General features: G+C 44.1%; 1 long non-coding RNA gene across 2 annotated transcripts in view; it reads right to left on the bottom strand.

Moving 5' to 3' along the window:
- Positions 1 to 19286, bottom strand: part of LOC142013111 (uncharacterized) — a 90716-nt gene that overhangs the window by 56345 nt on the left and 15085 nt on the right. For both annotated transcript variants that reach the window (XR_012645546.1, XR_012645545.1), the window contains exons 2-3: positions 10198 to 10322; positions 7523 to 7615 (exon numbers count right to left, since the gene is read on the bottom strand). This is a non-coding gene — a long non-coding RNA (uncharacterized LOC142013111). The remainder of the gene's footprint in view (positions 1 to 7522; positions 7616 to 10197; positions 10323 to 19286) is intronic.

Raw genomic sequence — 19286 nt, 5'->3', positions numbered from 1 at the left:
CCAGGTGCTCCCCCGCACCAATCGGCTTTCCCCCACCTCTTAGTTTAAAAACTGCTCTATGACCTTTTTAATGTTTAATGCCAGCAGTCTGGATCCACCTTGATTTAGGTGGAGCCCATCATTCCTGTATAGGCTCCCCCTACCCCAAAAGTGTCCCCAGTTCCTAATAAATCTAAACCCCTCTTCCCTACACCATCGTCTCATCCACGCATTGAGACTCTGAAGTTCTGCCTGTCTATCTGGCCCTGCGCGTGGAACTGGAAGCATTTCAGAGAATGCCACCAAAGATGTTCTGGATTTCAGTCTCTTTCCTAGTAACCTAAATTTGGCCTCCAGAACATCTCTTCTACCCTTCCCTATGTCATTGGTACCAACATGTACCACGACGACCGGCTCCTCCCCAGCACTGCCCATAAGTCTGTCTAGATGCCTCGAGAGATCCGCAACCTTCGCACCAGGCAGGCAAGTCACCATACGGTTCTCCCGGTCATCACAAACCCAACTATCTATATTTCTAATGATCGAATCCCCCACTACTAAAACCTGCTTCTTCCTAACAGCTGGCGCTCCCTCCCCCGGAGAAGTATCCTCGGCACGAGAGGATACAACATCACCCTCTGGAAGGAGGGTCCCAACTATGGGATGGTTTCCCTCTGCTCCCCTTGACTGCTCTCCTTCCCTGAGCCTTTCATCCTCCGTATTTAAAATGCAACTTCTTTTGCAGGGAGCTTTGGAGCTCCGAGAAGCACATTCCTGAGACGCTCTAAGGTAAACAACAACATATCCTCTATATACAAAAGTAACACACAGTAGTTCCTTCCTAATAGCTGAATGACAAAGGTTTAGAAGTCTTCTTTTGTTCTCAAGTAGACAACTTTAATCTTTGACTTAGGAGGTAGAAATTAATGATGAAAGTTCAAGGTTCTAACCTCAGTATCCGATCAAGGGGAGTCAACAACAAAAAAGTATCTCCCATTCAGCCACTTAGCGTGCATTTTTTCCCTCACCAATTTCCTGAAGAACAATAGTCAGCCTTATGTAACCAGGGAACTACAGATTGCACCTCCCTTATCTGCCAAGATCAGACCTGACCAAGAACAAGAGAATTTGCTGGATGAGGGGAGGTCCAGGGTTTCTGCAACCAGACAGCCCAGTGCTCTGGGGCTGCTGCGGCCCCAGCCTTCCTCCCCTGGGACTTGGCCCCCAGTCAAGGCTCCCAGGGGCTACGGCTCCAGTCCCACTGGGGCTCCTGCATCGTCCCACTACTCTCTTGTCCAGCAACATTCTTGGTCCAGAGACATTTTAGAGGTGCAACCTGTACCACTAGGCTTTGGATCAGTGCTGAACACTGAAATCCCAAAGAGCTGTGGTCATATTCATCCCTATATGTTGTACATAGCTTGTGTTTTGGAAAGAAGAGTCATAGAAACTTATGCCCCAATGATTTTGCTAGTCTTTAAGGTACCACAGGACTCCTACTGTTGAACACAGATGAACACAGCTACCTCTCTGACAGATATCATGTATTTGCCCCAATAAGTCTGGATGCTCTTAGGCACCAGTGGATCAATGAGTTAAAATGTTTAAATATCTAATTTGATGTTCCTTAACATTTTTAGCCCCTTGCAGAGCTCAGTATGTCATACTGAAATTTCCTAACTGCTTTGGAAGTTAAAGACAAATTACAGGGTTACAAAAAGACCGAGAAAACAGGGTCATCTTCTTAATATTAATGCACTGAGTTACAGCAAAAAAACAAGTACTCTTGAGTCTAAAAGTCCTACAGCATCATATAGTGCATTAAGTGCTGAGCTTCTATTCAGCCCAAAAGTCCTTTACCCATTTGGAGCAATTACAGACCTGTCATCCACGAAGATATTTGACATGCAGGCCCATTAAGAGTCCAGAATATGATATGGATCCATAGCACTCTTTGTGGGTGTAAGGGTCTGTGTTGGCTGATCCCTTTACAAAATTGTGGCCATATTTGTTTTTATTCTCAGCTATTTATAGATTGCAAAAATATTGCTAGGTTATACTGCAGTAATTACTGCTTCCTCCTCAAACTGGTTATATGTCTCATTGCGATCAGTAATTTCAGGGTACTGGTATTTACCCCATAGCTCTGTCTTACATTAATATTGATTCAGTTGAAATTTCCAAGCTATTATGACAAATTCAGTCAGTAGCATTTGTCTCCTTGGCAGATTGTTATTAACAGGGTAGAGAGAAATTCAGTTCGATGTTGAATGTAATATCTTGTTTTTAATTTATATTTCAACAATTCCTCTTTCAAATATAGCTCTGCAATTCATTTGCTATCAGAACCCAGGGCTCATAGAGCAGAGAGTTGAGGTGGGTGGGAAAATGTTACCTGTCACTAGTAGGACCAGTTAATGAGGCAGCCTCCCTCCCTGGACATTCAATAATACATTTAAAAGCAGGCATTCTTCGACAAAAGCAAGATTACAGAGGGAGACTTCTAAATTGGAATACCTTCGCAAGTTTAGCACATTTAACCTTGACCTGCGTAGAGATCTTAACTGGCTTCCGCATTACAAGGGCGATTTCCCCACCTTTGATATTTGCAAGAGAAAGACACATCCAACTTAATTTGCCTCATTAACTGGTCCTACTAGTGTTAGGTAACTTCACTCTCGACCCCCAGCCCCCTGCTATATAAACCCTAGATTCTGTTTTCTGCTCCAATTTCCTCAGAGGAAATGGGTTTTACCCACAAAAGCTCATCACATAATACATTTGTTCGTCTCTAAGGTGCCACAGGATTACTCATTATTTGTGAGTCTCCAGCATGTAAGTCACTCTTAGCTGTGTGCACTTGCAACCTTCCAGTCATACCTGGCTTTTAGCAGCCTGAATTACACTGCTGGGTGATATCAGTACACTCCAAGTCCAAGATTTCTCCCCAGAAACGCGTGTCTTGTATTGCCCAGCCTTCTCCTGGATAATACACTCCCCAAATACACAAACTGGATGACATCTTGTACTGCTGCTATTCCTTCAATTGTAATTTCGCTTTTCTGTCTATTATTAATGCGTATCAACTTGGTCTTCTCTTGACCAATCTTGAGGCTCACTCGCTCGGCTGTTTCCTGTAGGGCATCCATCTTCTCCTGCATATGCTCTCGTTTGTCTGCCAGTAGAGCTAAGTTGTCTGCAAACTCTAGATCTTCAAGTTTCCTAGTTTGGGTCCATTGGAGTCCCATTCCTGAGTCAGCATGTGCACTTTTTGTGACCCAGTCTAGGATAATCAGGAAGAGTAATGGCGAAAGAAGGCATCCTTGGTGTATACTTGTTGTGACCTGGAATTTTTCTGACAATTTTCCATCATGGATGATTTGGCAGGTGTATTCTTCATACATTTTCTTGACGATAGTAATCAGTTTGCCTGGGACTCTGTAACGTCTCATGATGGTCCAGACGGACTGCCGGTCCACACTGCTGAAGGCTTTCATGAAGCCTATTAAGCTGACGAAGAGTGGTACTTGCCATTCGATACATTGTTCTACGATGATGTGAAGTGTTACTCTCTGGTCTGTGTAAGATCGTCCTCTCCTGAAACCTGCTTGTTCTTCTCATAGTTTGTGCATCTGACAAAGTGGGTCTTTGCCCACGAACGCTTATACTCCAAAATATCTGTTAGTCTGTAAGGTGCCACAGGACTGCTTGTTATTTTTGAAAATGCACTAACTCGGCTACCCCTATGATACTTCATGGTCTATGGCATCTTTCATTTGTTCCAGGATGACTCTAGTTAGTACTGTGTTTGGAATGGACAGGAGGGTGATCCCCCTCCACTTCTCACACGGGCCATGTCTACACTAGCACAAAATCTTTGAAATGGCCATGAAAATGGCCATTTTGAAGATTACTAATGAGGCATTGAAATGCATATTCAGCGCCTCATTAGCATGCCGCCAGCCGTGGCTCTTCGAAATTGCCACGTTTCGCTCCCACGCGGCTTGTCCAGATGGGGGTCCTTTTCAAAAAGGACCCCGGAAACTTTGAAATCCCCTTCAAAATCAGCAGATACGAATAAGGGGATTCCAAAGTTCCCGGGGTCCTTTCAAAAAGGACCCCCGTATGGACGAGCCATGTGGGAGCAAGACACGGGAATTTCGAAGAGCCATGGCTGGCGGCATGCTAATGAGGTGCTGAATATGCATTTCAATACCTCACTAGTAATCTTCAAAATGGCCATTTGCACGGCCATTCGAAGAAGATTTATGGAGGTTAGACACAGTGACAGATCTCTGGATTTAGGGACTTTCATTAGCAGTCCTTTTCTCCAATCCTTTGGAATCTCGTCTGTTGTCCATACCAGATATAGCAAACCGCGCAGCTGGTCCACTATAGCATTTCCTCCTTCTTTTAGCACTTCAGTTGGAATATTGTCAGGTCCTGCAGCCCTGCCATTCTTTAGGTTCCTTATTGCTTTGTGGACTTCCTCTTTTGTAATTGCCTCAGTGTCGATGTCTAAAAGTGTTCTCCTGCATCTAGCTGTGTGGGGGGTCTTGTTGGTGATGATCTGTTTCACACTTCTTCAAAATGCTCCTTCCATCTGGCTAGCTGCTCACTCACTGAAGTAAGCAGCTGGCTCTCTTTGTTTTTGACTGGTCTGTTTGGGTTTCTTTTCCTTCCGCTCAAGACTTGAGTTGTATTGTACAGGGTTTTCAAGTCTCTTTGTTTAGATGCTACCTCTGTTTTTTCTGCAGTCTCATTCATGAAATTTCTCTTATCCCTGTGAATACTTTTCTTCACTTTTCCAGCAATTTCATGGTATCTAGATGATGAAGCTTATTTCTGGCCTCTTGTTTTTCCTAGGCTGACTTGTTGTTTGAGTGCCTTCCACTCTTCAGTCATTCTCCCTGTCTGATTTGTGATCCATTCCTTCCGGTAGGTCACCGCAACAGCACACTGCATGTTTCTACTACGGCCTCCTTCATTGAGTTGCAGACTCCCTCCACAGTTTGTTCTGCTCCTTCCTCATTTTGGAGTACCTCAAAGCAGTTGCTCAAGGTAATCTGGAAGACTTCTTTTGTTTCTTGTATCCTTGGCTTCCCCACATGAAATCTGGTTCTGGTGCTGGGCTTTCGTTTTCTTGCTGCAAGTTTCATTTTGAATCTAGCAACTACTAAATGATGGTCTGATCCCACGTCTGCTCTGCGCCTAGCATGCACCTCTTCCAGGGATTTTCGTCATCTCCTTCCAACTGTGAAGTGGCTGATTTAGTTTTATATACTATGGTCAGGCAATACACAAGTTACTTTATGGCAACTTTTGTGTGGAAAAAGTGTGTTTCCAATTACAAGTTCATGAAAGGCAAACGTCGGCAAAGAGTTTGCCATTTTCATTCGTCTGGCCTAGACAATGTGTTCCTATTTCCTTTTTCCTGCCAGTGTTTCACTGCCTACCTTGGCATTCTTGTCTCCCATTAGGATCAGCATATTGCGTCTGGGTGTCTTGTCAGGCACTGATTGCAGTTGTGTATAAAACTGTTCTCTCTCTTCTTCCTCAGCTACATTAGTTCAGGCACAGTACATTATGATGGTGACCTTCTGGAATCAGGATTCAAATCTGGCTCTAATCAGGTGCTCTGATACTGGTTCCCAGTTTATCAAACTTCTGGCAGCTTCTTTAGACAACAGAAGAGCTATCCCTGCTTTGTGTATGTCATCTGCCTTCTCTTGTCCTGAATATAATAAGGTCTCTCCGGACAGCAGCCTGGCCTCCCCAGAGGTGTTCCATTTGGCCTCACAAATGCCTAGGATGGAGAGTTTGTATGCTTGAATTTCTTTTGCTGCTTGTGTATATCTCTCTTGTTCTCTCAGCATTCTGACATTCCATGTCTCAATCATTGTGCATTTCTTACAAAAAAAAAAAAGCAGCTTACTCTCTACGGGCATCTCTGGTTGACTAAGTGTCATCAGTAGGACGGTGTTCTTTCAGGTTTGACTGTTGTACATCATAAGTCTCCACTGAGGAGCCCTTGGTCTTCCCCGGTCTAAGGCGATTTTGATTTTGAACAATTTTGTTTTTTGTTACAGGGATGAGTTGTTAGCCCATCAGCCAACCCCCAGACTGGAGGCCCAGGGAATCACTTTTTATCTGGTCTCTACTTGTTGGCCTGTCTGGCTTGGGTGACCTAACCATGAGCACTTGGCTCCCACCAGCACAGCTCCGAGGGTCCCTGAGACACGCAAGCTCCCCACCAAGGCAAGGTAGCGATCCCATCAGGCACCTTAAAGGTGGTCAAAAGACAGCTACTCTGCTATGTTAAAATGCTGCCGTGGCTGTGCTTTAAACTTACAAGTGTCTACAAAGCTTTAGTAACACCGTACAGTGGAATATTACAATTTTGCATACAAGCTTGCCACATCTGTTTTACCAGAATAGTAATGATCAGCAAATTATGAGCTTTCAAATGACATGTCACAAGGCATACTTTGTACAATAAACATTAGAACAGCGGGAAAAGGATACAGCCTGTCCTAGTCGGCCATCGTTTCTCAGGGTAGCATTAAACAACATGACAGAGATGCAGTGTTTCACATTAACAGGATGTAACTGTACAATACCTGGGAGGAATGGAGATTGGATAGCAAGTGTGGACCCTGACAGTTCAATGTGCTGAAAATATGCAACACAGTCTCACCCGTATAAACTTGCTAGCGTGGACAATGTTTTAATAGAAGCGGTTTCACAAACAGCCCCCTTTTAACTAAAACCTGTAGGACATGCCTCTCATGTTACAGCATCCCTGTGACAACTAGAGCAACTATTCACTTGGACCAGTGATATGAACAAGGAGCTTTTATTGACAGGTGCAGAAAAGTCAGAAAAATGTTACCAAGAAACACATATGAATTTATGATGATTTAACATGATGAACTTGTATGAAGTCACTTGGCAGAAAAATATTTGGCAAAATAGAGTTAGGATATATTAGTGCTATAAATATATCCTGTATGGAGTACAGTATAACTATATTGTAAATGTGACTACAGGCTTTGGAATATCTAAAGATTAGAGAGTCACTAATCAAAATGAGCCTCTGAGGGGGAAAAAAGACCAAGAGTTGAAACACAACACGGGTTAGAATGAGAGATTAATTTATAAGCCCCCAAAAACACAGAGCCTTCAAATCAACTTCATTTTTTAAAAAAAAGAGGAATTTAATATTAAAATATTTTCTTATCTAACTCTTATCTAACCATACAACAGGAAACTACACTGCACCCACCACACAATGTTTGCATGCTTCTTGGTGCTTGAAAGGGCCTTCTGGGATGAGCATCTCAAAGAAGCCAAGGTATTGGGTAATGATAAATTCATCATAAAGCTTTACATCAGCCCACTTTAGTCATCTAGGTTAGTTTTCTGAGGACAATTTGGCATCCCAGGGGTGGTGGCCTGTATGGAAGTGACATCATCCTCAAGAGGGTCACCGTCATAGGCTCAATTTGTGCTCCATGTGCTTGTATTAGTTTGAATTTGTTACCTGTCACTCTCAAAAATGCATGAATCAAGGGTTACCACGGAGTAGGAGAAAGGAGAGGGAAGAGGATGCAAACTGTTAACAATGCTGTAAGACCTGAAAGAGAAGAAAATACAGCAAAATGTTAAACCAAGAGTGGAACAGCACTGGGTTGCCAGTTTCAACTGGGCATATTCCCGGAGACTCCATCACCTGACATATCTTCAACTGAATATTACATCTTGAATTTCTGGAGACTCCAGGACAATTTTGAAGGGCTGGTAACCGTAAATAACGAACTCAGCCACAAAAACCAAAAACAGATAAAACTGATGTGAAAGGAACCAAAGGGAAAGATGCTAATTTTGGAGCACAGTAATGAACAAGTTTGAGAACATGTGTACTTCCAAATTCAAATACTCAGAGCTATGAATTCTGTCAGTACTACAAACAAACCACCTTTGTGTGTCCTGGAGATCATGCAGTATGCTTGTACTGATCAGTCAAGATGGGCGGGACTAGTTTATTGCCAGCCATCAATAATAGACCCATTGTTAAACATAGGTTGAATAAATGTCATTTCCATGTAACATTTTTATCAAACTCATTTGAACATCTTAGTGCACTAAGCCAGTTTCATCTCGGCAACCTTACTTTCCCTCCTGTTGTCAGTCATCTTACCAATAAACAGGACCAGTTTAGAACTGGGGCTAATATGGTTTTTGTATAGCACTGGTTTTAGTTATTAATATTACAACAAAAACTGTTAAAACTTTTTCAGCTTTAAAATAATCACAAATCTCTCTGCACCAGAAACTTGAAACACCTTAAAAAAATTATGGTCAAACTTTTCTTAAAAATTCAACTTTGGATAGAGACTACGAATGTGACGGTAACCCAGAAGAAGAAGAATTGAGGAACTGAATAGAGAAGGTTATAATAGAAGTCTACATGTAACTTTATCTGCAGTATTTGTGGAATAGACATAAAAGAAACTGTGTCTATCATGATTTTAAAAAATAGATCACAGTGTCTCCTTAGCGAAAACTGATCTCTGATCTGTAAAACACTTCAGGCAGTCACACTTACCAAAGAGACTCTTTTTCCCCTTGTCACCACCTTCAGGTAGTCCCTATTCAGGAGACCATCACCAAAGAGATATAGCTCACAGGGCATGAATGAAAGGACATGAACCATCTGTTGCTATTCCCCTTCACTCCCTTTGGCTATGGCTACTCTGACTCCCTAACTCAAAATAATTTAGGAATTTGTGCAATGCAAATTGCATAAATTATTGCAAGTGAAATTATTTCTAACTTTGTGCCATCCAAACAGCACTGAATTTCAAAATAAATGGCTATGTCAAAGTTTCTGCTACCCCTCTTATGACACGGGGTAGTGGAAATGGAATACTGCGCTCAAAATAGCCACACTATTTTGAGCAAGGCAAGTAGCTGCAGAGTTGCTATGTCGGGATATATTTGTATCCCAAAATAGCAACAACAGTCTAGACACAGCCCTTCTGATTAACTTCATTTATAGTGCAAATCTTATAGCTACACATTTTCCTGTTTGAAAGGACCCCACCAACTTTGAAATCCCCTTATGAAATGTTTAACTATGAGTCAAATCCTGGCTTCTCCATCAAAGCAAAGAAAGTGTCTAATCCAAACCAGTGTTGGTGTAAAAAAAAGGATAAGGATTTGGGACTCCTTGAATGTCAGAGATGACTTCTTATGAGGTGCGTTCTGCTAAGGTTTGGGAAACCTTTGGGGGCAAATTACAGGCCAATGGATTACGGCTACTGGAGTCCATTAGTCATTCTCCTCTACAGAGAGTGTTAATTCCTGGAGCCGCCAGAACACACATCTACTGCTAATTGTAAGTAAGTGGGGGAATGGTCCCACTATTGAGGGGAACTTTCCTGGCTTTTTACAATACCCCTGCGAAATGGGCTAGCAAAAGGATCTGAGTCCTCTCTCCCACTTGCTTTACCCAGAGGGCTCCATGGCCTCAACGTCCACTCCCCTGCTGCTCCCTACACCCAGCTCCAGCATGCTCCAGTGCCAGCTCCACTCTGTGCTGCAATGCCTCCAGTTCGTGAGCTGTTTCTCTGGCCCCTGCGGTTCTGTGGCTGCAGCCCTGTTCCCAGCATAGGTCTGCTCTCTGCGCTCTGTCTCAAGATCTGCCCTCTGTGTTCTATCTCAGGATCTCTGGCAGCAGCTTCTCCCCAGTACGGCTCTGCTCCCTGTGCTGTGACTCAGGGTGTGTGACCACAGCTTTCATGGCTCTGCTGCATCTCTGGCTCTCTCTGGCTGGCATGGCTCTTCTCCCAGCTCAGCCCAACTCATTGCAAAACACACAGTAATGCTGTTACCCCTGCTTTCCAGGTCCAATCCCCTGCACACCCTGGGTCAGCTGCACCCTCCCACCTCCCCCCCCGACAGCCCTAACCCACCCCAGGCTTAACCCCCCTGCCCCCTCACCGGACCCCAGCCTATCCCCCAAGCCCTCCCCGACTTACATGTAATTCAAGGTACACGAGAACTGTGTGGAATGCTAGCATGTAAATGACATAAGGAGAGAGTGGTCCCTAAAGCTTGTCTCTCCAGGTGTGTTGAAATGCAGATGTACACAGTACTTTTAGATCATATGTGTTAATGGTTGCCAAAAGCAGCCAAGATATTATGTTGACTCACCAGTAAGACAGTGCACTTGGGACAGAAGTGACTGCCAAGAGAGAGGACGACTTGGGACAGAAGGTTGCTTCTCATCCTAGCCTCCAATGTGAATGTACCACTCGTACAGGATGTATGCAGGTGATCTGTGAGAAACGGGAGTCAGATTATAGCACATGGAGAACAGTGAGGTCGTGAATGACAAATGAACATGAAGCAAAGGAAAAGGTCAGAAGAAATCTAACCTGACATACAAAATTTCACTTAGCCTATGCTCTGGGAAAGCTAGACATCTCCAGAAATAGGATCCGAGTCAGAATTAGCTGAGGCAGCCTGTTCCTGGATGACCTCCACCAGAAGTGGAAACTATGAAAACAAAATCTGTTTGCCAGAATTTGCAAAGAAATGCAACATATTAAATTATTGTACAGTGTATAAGAGCCCACGAAACAACTTTAGAAACAGAACTGTATTGATACTTAAAAGGAGTGCTGCATGTCTCTTACCCAAGGCCACTCGGACCTGGTGTGAATGAAGGGAAATCTGCATCTCCCTGCAGATGGGAAAAGTGTGAAGATCTATTTCAGCTGGCAAACTTCTGAACAGTAGCTTATTGTGTGGAGACATAGGACCCCTTTGTAAAACAACACATATATGCACAAATATCCAGTGTGTGCCCTCTAGCAGTTACAAATTTGTTGAATAAATGAGTCACCTGTGAGTCACAAATATTTTTGAACTGCTTGTTATAGCATAATTCCTTTTTCTCTTCTTATAAAGCTTAATTTGAGTGCACTGTTGTTAATTTACCTAGACTAACTGTTCACCAAGGTCTCTCACTTTGGAAACCGGCCTGTTCTTCCCTGAGCCATCTATCAATTTGTCTTCATTCTCTCCAGGCGAAGCCTATTGAACACCTTAACGTGACACCCCTCCAGTTCTTGCATTACTTCAGGTGGACTTTCTTCGGAAGCTTGATATGATAGCCATGTTTCCAGTCTTGCCGGATCTCTGATTTCGGATTTCCTCTTCTGTAGGTCTGTTGTTAATTTTCAGCGGTATGTTTGCAGGTTGTAACTCTTGAGGTTCCATGAGGGCAGGGCAGTTCAGTAGCTCTTCAAAGTGTTCCTTCCATCTACTGAGCTGCTCACTTGGGTTTGCTAGCACACACTCACAGAGCGATCATAGAACAGTCACTTGAGTGGAACTCCACCCTATACGAAACCTTCATAGACTTTGAAAAAGCCTTTGACAGCATTGACAGAGACACTGTGGAAACTGCTGCAACACCATAGCATCCCATCCAAAATTATTAACCTGATCCATTCAATGTACAAACCGTTGACATGCCAAGTTGTTCATAATGGTGTTGTGTAGTGGGGCAGGATGGCCACCCACTGACTTGGAAGAGGAGGAGCCCTTCCAGGAGCCATTCTGGAGTGAGCCTGACCCCTCCCAGTCACCTGACTGGAAGGCAGGAGGAGGGACCAGGACTATAAAACCACAGCCTCATTCGGGGCTCAGCCTCCAGAGGAGCCAGAGGTCAGCACAGTGCTCTCAGCTTGGGGGGCTGAGGACCTGCAGAGAGCAGCAGGCTGGAGTGGACCCCTGGGACCCTGTCCAATCTGGGAATCTTCAGACTCACCAGAGGACCCACCTGACCGCGAGGAACAGCACCAACCTCGTCCCTGGCCTGCACCCCAATTAAAGCTGAGGCAACGGGATTTGCAAGATGCAGAGGCCTGGATTTGACCACCAGTACCCCTGCCAGTTGGGGAACACCTTGAACACTTGAAAGCCCAACCGGATGCCCAGGTATGCCTGGAGGGGGAGAATGGAGCTGGCCCAGGGGACAGAGAGGACCATTAAAGGTCTGTGGGTCAGTGTGCTGCAGTCTGGAATCCCCCCTGATCCATACAGCAGGCTTTAGGATGTAGAGAGCAACAGTTGCATTTGGAGTTCACCAATAATATCTGCAAAGATCAAACTACAGATCTTCAACACAAACGTGAAGAATGTACCCTTGTATGGATGTGAGACCTGGTGCACTAAAAAGTCTTCAAATCACAAGCCACAGACATTCATGAACAGATGCCCGAGGTACATCCTTCATATCAAACGGCACAACTTTGTCACAAATGAGGAGCTTTGGAACAGAGTAGGACAAGAACCACTTGACGTTCAAAGCAAGAGAAGAAAGTGGGGATGACTGTGCCACATTCTCAGAAAACCATCACCCAGCATAGTTCCTCAAGCCCTCAAATGAAACCCAACAGGAAAATGCAAAAGAGGAAGACCTTGGACAATGTGGAGAAGCTCTACTGAGATTGAAGGACAACAACTGGGGTACTCCTGGAGCCAGCTAGAAGTTTCGTGCCAAGACAAAGTGACGTGGAGGAGACTTGCAGGTGACCTATGCTCCACTCAGAGTACAAGGATTTAGGTCAAGTCAGTTGTTCACTGCCCCTTCCCCGATCCAGTAGTATGCATGCTCATAATGTTATAGAGGGAACGAGGGCCTATTTCAGTGCTGATTGCATGCTGTGTGTTACTTTATGGTATAGAAAGTAAGCAACTACTTGCCAGTTAAGATGGTTGGGAACACCTAGCTGTAAATACTTCTCTCTTCTTCTTGGAAACAAAATGGGTGAGGTAATATCTTTTATTAGACCAACTCCTGTTGGTGAAGAGACAAGCTTTTGAGTCACAGTGAGCTCTTCTTCAGCTCTGGAAAAGGTACTTTACCATCACAACCAAATGCAAGATGGAACAGACTGTTTAGCATAAATATTCAGCATGTTATTCTCGACATTAAAAATTATGGAATGAACAGGGACACAGGACGTATGGCTTATTAAAACAAACTGTCACCAATAACTTCCCTTTTTGTCCTATAACTTCAGAGGTGTTAACAGGCTCTCTCTACTTGAATGAGCCTTCAAATACATACTAACTATGCTAAACAATCTGTTCCACCTAGCATTTAGCTGTGTGGATTGGAAAGCTTGTTTTTCTCACCAACAGAAGTTGGCCCAATAAAAGACATTACCTTGCCCACCTTGTCTCTCGAATATCAGGGGACTAACATGGCTACAACTATACTATATACAACAATCTCAAATGAAGGTGACTATGTCCTCTTGTCAAGTGTCAGAGTGGTAGCCATGTTAGTCCGTATCTTCGAGAACAACGAGAAGTCCTGTGGCACTTTATAGACTAACAGATATTTTGGAGCATAAGCTTTCGTGGGCTTTTTTTTTTTTTTTTGGCTTTGCCCACAAAAGCTTATGCTCCAAAAGGTTATTCTATAAGGTGCCACGGTATGTTCTCTTGTACTCTAACACACTGATGCATCTTGTCTCACATGTTGTTTGATTATCCTCAGTTACAGATATAAATGCCATGTATATAAAACTAATTGGAGTTCCATCCGTTTTAAAACAGCACCTTCCAGTTAGGAAGCCAGAATGAGCAGAGGAAGTGATTCCACTACTTGTTCTTGTCTGGGTTTAATTCCTCTTGAACCTGGTGGTGTCACTTGCAAAGTGGGATTTAGTACATACCTTCCTTCACCCTCTTAGTTAACCAGGCCCAATACTTTGAAGTACAGGTGTCAGAAAAGATCCAGGTAGGAAAAAATAGTCTTGGTTCTTTCATCCAAATGTAAGAATTGTAATCCTAGGCCTGATCCCTTGAGTGCTTACACACATATTTAACTTTAACACTATCAGCCTAATTTGTTGCACTAGAACTACTCACTGTAAAAGTTAAAAAGGTGCATCAGTATTTGCATGACCAGGGCCTTCTATGGTACTGGCATTTTGATTTTGTTAATTTTTTATGGTGCCATACATTTAAAGTAAGCCACTTAATCTCTCTCTTCTCAGTCACATGTCAGTTAATAAAATGAGTAATAGAGAGCTATTAAGGAACATCTCAGGAGAAAGTAGGAGCAAGACAAGATGTTAGAAACTTGACTTCGAAACCATAATGGTGGGGAAAATATTGGATGGATTTTAAGCAGCAGGCTATAGCATTATTCAGCCTAACGCAGCGGAAAGATACTACCTGTTCTGTCACCCATATTTCGTATGTCACCAGATATGCTTACATATCAGTCAGGTTAAATGACAACAATGTAGGCGTTATAGTGCTCCCATGATATAACACGTAAGTCAGGCTTAACTCTTCTCAGACTACCTACAATTCATCTGTTTTCTTATTCCTTCCACCAGAATGCTTCTGTCGATAGGATGGTCAGGATGGCTGCTCCAGGCCCCATCCTTTGTGTGGGGGCCACAGAGTAGCTGCCTCAACTGTCCTATGGCCAGGATTTGAGGGGCCTAGGGTGGCCCAGGGGACCACCTGGCGGGACTGGCACAGGCCAGAAAGAGGGGTTAGCTACTCTTCCACACTCACCACAGCAGTCGGAGGCTGCACAAGCTCTCAGCTTGCTACACCCCACTGCACATCTCCCACCCAACTGTGCTTTGCTTTATCGCGGTGGTAACACATGAGTGAAGCAGTGAGGCAGAGTGCAGCAGGGTGGAAGATGGGCAATGGGGCAGAGCAGAGCAAGCTGCCAGATCACTCCATCTGCCACCATTGTTTTGTGTGTTGGAGGGCCAAACCCTGCTGTTGCCTGTGCCAGGCTCTCAGGTAATCCCTGACTCATGTTGCTTGGGGGAGGGGGCTTTGGGCAATGAGGGAGCAGAGTGGGGTGAAGTTTGGGGAAGAACTGGAGAGGGGGCAGGGCAGAGGCCTGCAGTAGGGGGCTGCCCTTGGCCCCATATTCTGTACACTGGAGGGAGGTTGCCCCAGGCCATGTAACCACTAAGACAGCCCTGCCGATCTTCATCTGCTACCTGCACCTGACGGAGGCAGAAGGTATGAAAAAGAGGGAACCTCAGCTGACAAATTCTTCTCTTATGCCATGAGCACAAGGCCCATCAGTAAAATCCCAGCTCTTTTACTTCGAGGAACCATTCCTTTTAACCACTCTGGAAATTCATTACAGGTGTAGTAGTAACAGTGGTAATTAATCCTATTCCTCTGTAATTTAACTGTACCACCAGGATGCCTCAAGGAAGGTAAGAAACTCCCCAGACCTCTGTCAGTTTGGCCCTGGTAAGAAGTAAAATTCTTTCCTGACCCCAAAACAGGCCATTGGTCAGATGCACAACATTTAAATACTTTCAGAATATTATCTTCAGTTAAAGCAAGTGAAGTTGCCACTGGGATTTTATGGAGCTGGAAAGGGGAATCGGAAAGCACAGGCGACAATCTGTTTAATAAGATGTAGCTCACCCTATGAAAAGGTTTGTGAACCCTCACTCTGCACTACTGTGTGTGTTTATTGTAACAGTTGTGACTCTGCCTGGCATAATTAAAGGATGTTTCTAATTATACAAAAGGCACTGTGGTTTGTTCCACGTTTGGTTTTCCTCCCAACTTGTTAAGCCTACAACTTCAGACTGGGCTTGTGCACCTTCATTAGCATGGGAAAGATTCTGTCATGGTTATTTTTAGCAAAGTCACAGACAGGTTGCAGACAATAAACATTCATAGAAGTTGGTGACCTGTCTGTGACTGTTACTAAAAATGATAGAAGAGGAGGAGCTGACTGAAGCCCAAGTAGAGGGAGAAGAGAACTTGAGCCCACTACTGGGGAGGAGGTCCTGTGTCAGCTGCTGTGTGGCTGCTGATAATCCAGGGTCCCTGTCACAGACCAGAATCCACCTTCCGCCCACGAAAGCTCAGCACGCAGGCTCCCCCCACTGGCTAACAGTTCTGGCCCTGATGCTCAACCACGGCAGGAAACGTTATAGAGGTCTCAAACTCACAATCCCTGACATAATTTTATCCTTACTCACTAGGAAATTTTAGTGGCCAAATTTGGCCCAGATCCTAGAGACTTGTACATATTTAGCTGCACCACTGTCACTGATCAGACTGTAGTAATCTGTTGATGATGCACACAAGGGAAAGAACCCAGTTCTGCCATTATGTTTTCATCTTTTATTTATTAGTTATCTCTTTACAGATTGGGGTTTTAGTGCCAAATTCTGCAGTATTTACATACAAAAATGTCCATCAACTTCCCTGGGAGTTTTGTCTGAGTGAACACTAAAAGAGCTGAATCATAATGAAAAGGCACAAATGTTACCAATAAGCAGTCTCTTTACTGAGGGCTAGTTATTCAAAAAGAAGACAGAAAATCATCCATCTTCATTTCAATTACGGTAGTAAATGGAAGTTCAAATCAGCTCATAATTTTGTCTTCATAGCATTTCAAAGCATATTGCTACGCATCTTGTTTAATCTGCAGCTCATGGGAGATGATGGGTAGGGCGCAAGTTCACACGGCTCCCTGAAATCCTTAACAATCACTCTCCTTTGAAAAGTACAAGAGGAAAACCAATTGGTTCTGTCTAAAGGAAAGGACTGGTCCCCTGCATGTAAAGTGACAGCCAATTAATTGTGAAGCTCATTATACCCAATCTCTCTACATTAAAGTAATAGAGAGTAGCATGCCTTCGCATTGTATAATGTACCTCCCCACAGAATTCCGGCAATACGTCTCACACGTGACCTTTATCATAATAATTCCCATCAACATGCAAGACAAATAGACCCATGGGAAAAAAAAAAAAAAAGAAAATTCCTCAGTCATTGGGGTGCTCAGACACCTGGGTCTGGTTTTCTGAGGTTATTTTAACCTGGAGATGCTGTGCAGACTTTGTCTCCTTCGTGTCTAATTTTGAGCTTTCCTGCAAAATAATAGCGTGGCCTCTTTATGACCTAAGCAACCAGTGCAAGCGCCTGGCCTTAGGGCTGTTTTAGTTGGAAGCAGAAATTGATGGAATCTGGCATCTTCTCTGATGTAATCTTGTTTATTTACAAGGACTGTACAAAATCGTCCTCTTAATGCAAGAGGAACAAAAAGCAAAAGGAGCACTTTCTTTCCTAACAGCGCCAAGCCTCTTCAGCTACCAGGCCAAAAGCTCTCTCTAGCTTCTTCCAGGTCACGTTGGGTTCACAGGCTATTGATTAACTTTCTTGTACTTTATATCTCTCTTCAATCTTGATCCAGACCTCTCTCCTTTAGTTGGGTACCTGGGCTCAGGTGCAGGAAGAAATGTATCTTCTGGTGTCCTTGCAGGAGTTCCTTTCCTTTCATTGTGTTCTGTATCAGTGTTCCCTCTATTTTTTTCCCAGCCACGTGTGGAATAAATTTTGTTATGCACACTGAGGCATCTAAATATATGCCCCACCAGCAGAGACATACGGCAGGCACTGTGGGAGCTCTCCTAATAAGTTGAGTGGCATTTGAGTCTGTCCTAGGTGGACTCCCAAGCACTTGAGCTCTGCTCTGGATACTCTCCTTTCCTTTGTAACCGAAACGATAAAGCTAGATAGTGTCCTGTAGTCCATTCAGATAAATTTGCCAGTCCTCTGCTTGTTTTTTCTATCTGGTTTATGTACGAGTGTTAAAGATGATTTGATAGAAGTTGCTATGAGCTGTGAGATTTGTAGTCACAGCAATATTAGATACAGTTGGGCACAAGGAACCTGTGTGGGGAGAAACTGGGCTGAGAAACCTAGGGACGAAACATGGGACTTTGAGCCAGGGACCGGAAACTTGGAAAGGAAGCCCTAAGGTGGGGGAGACCGACTGGCTGGGCAAGTAGGACAAAATGAGCTGAGACTGGGATGTGGATATGGGGAATGAATGAATGACTGGCAAGAAGCTAGGGGTGGGTTGAAGAACACCTGGGCAGAAGGGCTCAGGCTTAAGAGAACAGGAACAGAATGATGTGCGCTCATGAAACATGGCTCTCCTACAAAGCTTGGGATTGAACCCAAGATTCTTGAGTTTCAACTGTCCGGCAATGCCAACAAATATTTGTGAAACCCACTGGCAAAGTGACTGGTTCACAAAGAGGATGACAACCTACCACAACTGCTAGTTACTCCTGAGTTCAAGTAGCAGACATCTGGGCAGAGACTTTAAAACTCCGATGCTACTGTTGATCTATGTGAATTTTAGAATGATTCCACATGACAGAATCTGTTTTTCAAGTTGCTTTTTTAAAACCACAAGAAACTGAATAATGAATAAACTAGTAAGACAGATTGAACACTGAGGACAAAATATAGAATATCTGCTCCTTCAGTAACCAGCATCCATCCTGGGCACTGAATGAGGCATGGGTCACATGGAAAAAAATAATGTGATCATGTAATTAAAGACTGTATCAAAATACATTGGTACAAAGGAGCCAAATCAAGATCGCACAATTAGTCTTCATTTTGTCCTTTACCATCTTAAAGCTTGATTTTCTAACCTTACCTTTTAATGAAGAATGTGTGTGCATTATTACGTATAGTAGATGTTCAGTTCCTTGATGATGCATGACGGGCAGCATTCAGTGATTACGTACTTGGATCACAACTCCACTGTCTCTAGTGTCCCCAGCTGGTAATCCATCTGCAGGAGTGGCCTTTCTGGTAGACGGCGACTTAGACCTGCTGCCAAGTCACCAATTGACTCCACCAATTTCTGGGCAGTTAGCAGAGTCCAATATAACCCACAAAAGAAAGTCTTCCCCCCTCATCTAGGCCTCAGAGGGCTCTGCATCCTTGTCTCAATGCTTTAAGTGTCTCAATCTCTGTGTTATCTGGTGGGGAAAAGGAATTTGTGCCCCTCTCATATGAGGTTGGCAGGAGAACCCAGGCCCTACCTTTCCACAGGGCTCCAGCCCAGGGCCCTATGAGAATCAATGATATCAGATGCTCAGGAATGGTTTGGAGCTCCCTCTCTGGGCCACTCCCTTCTGCCTCTCCCCAGCCCTTCAGTCTATTGCATGGTTCAAAGCCTCATAAATGACTCACCAGAAGATGGTGGCTGTTGGTTGTAAACGTCTTCCTGGCAGCCAGGGCTCTAGTTGTACCCGGACCCAGGAGTTCCCAAGGTAGGTCCTTCCTCCTATCCTAGCTGGCTCTCTTAACTTCCTTCGCCTGCAGACCCTGCTCCAGTTCGTGCAGTAGGGCAGGGGCACCTGCACACAGAACTATTAGTAATGTCTTCGTAGGTTCATAGACCCCCG

Source organism: Carettochelys insculpta, chromosome 5 (assembly GCF_033958435.1).
Source record: "Carettochelys insculpta isolate YL-2023 chromosome 5, ASM3395843v1, whole genome shotgun sequence".
Lineage (NCBI taxonomy): Eukaryota > Metazoa > Chordata > Testudines > Carettochelyidae > Carettochelys > Carettochelys insculpta.
This window is presented reverse-complemented; position numbering and strand designations above follow the sequence as displayed.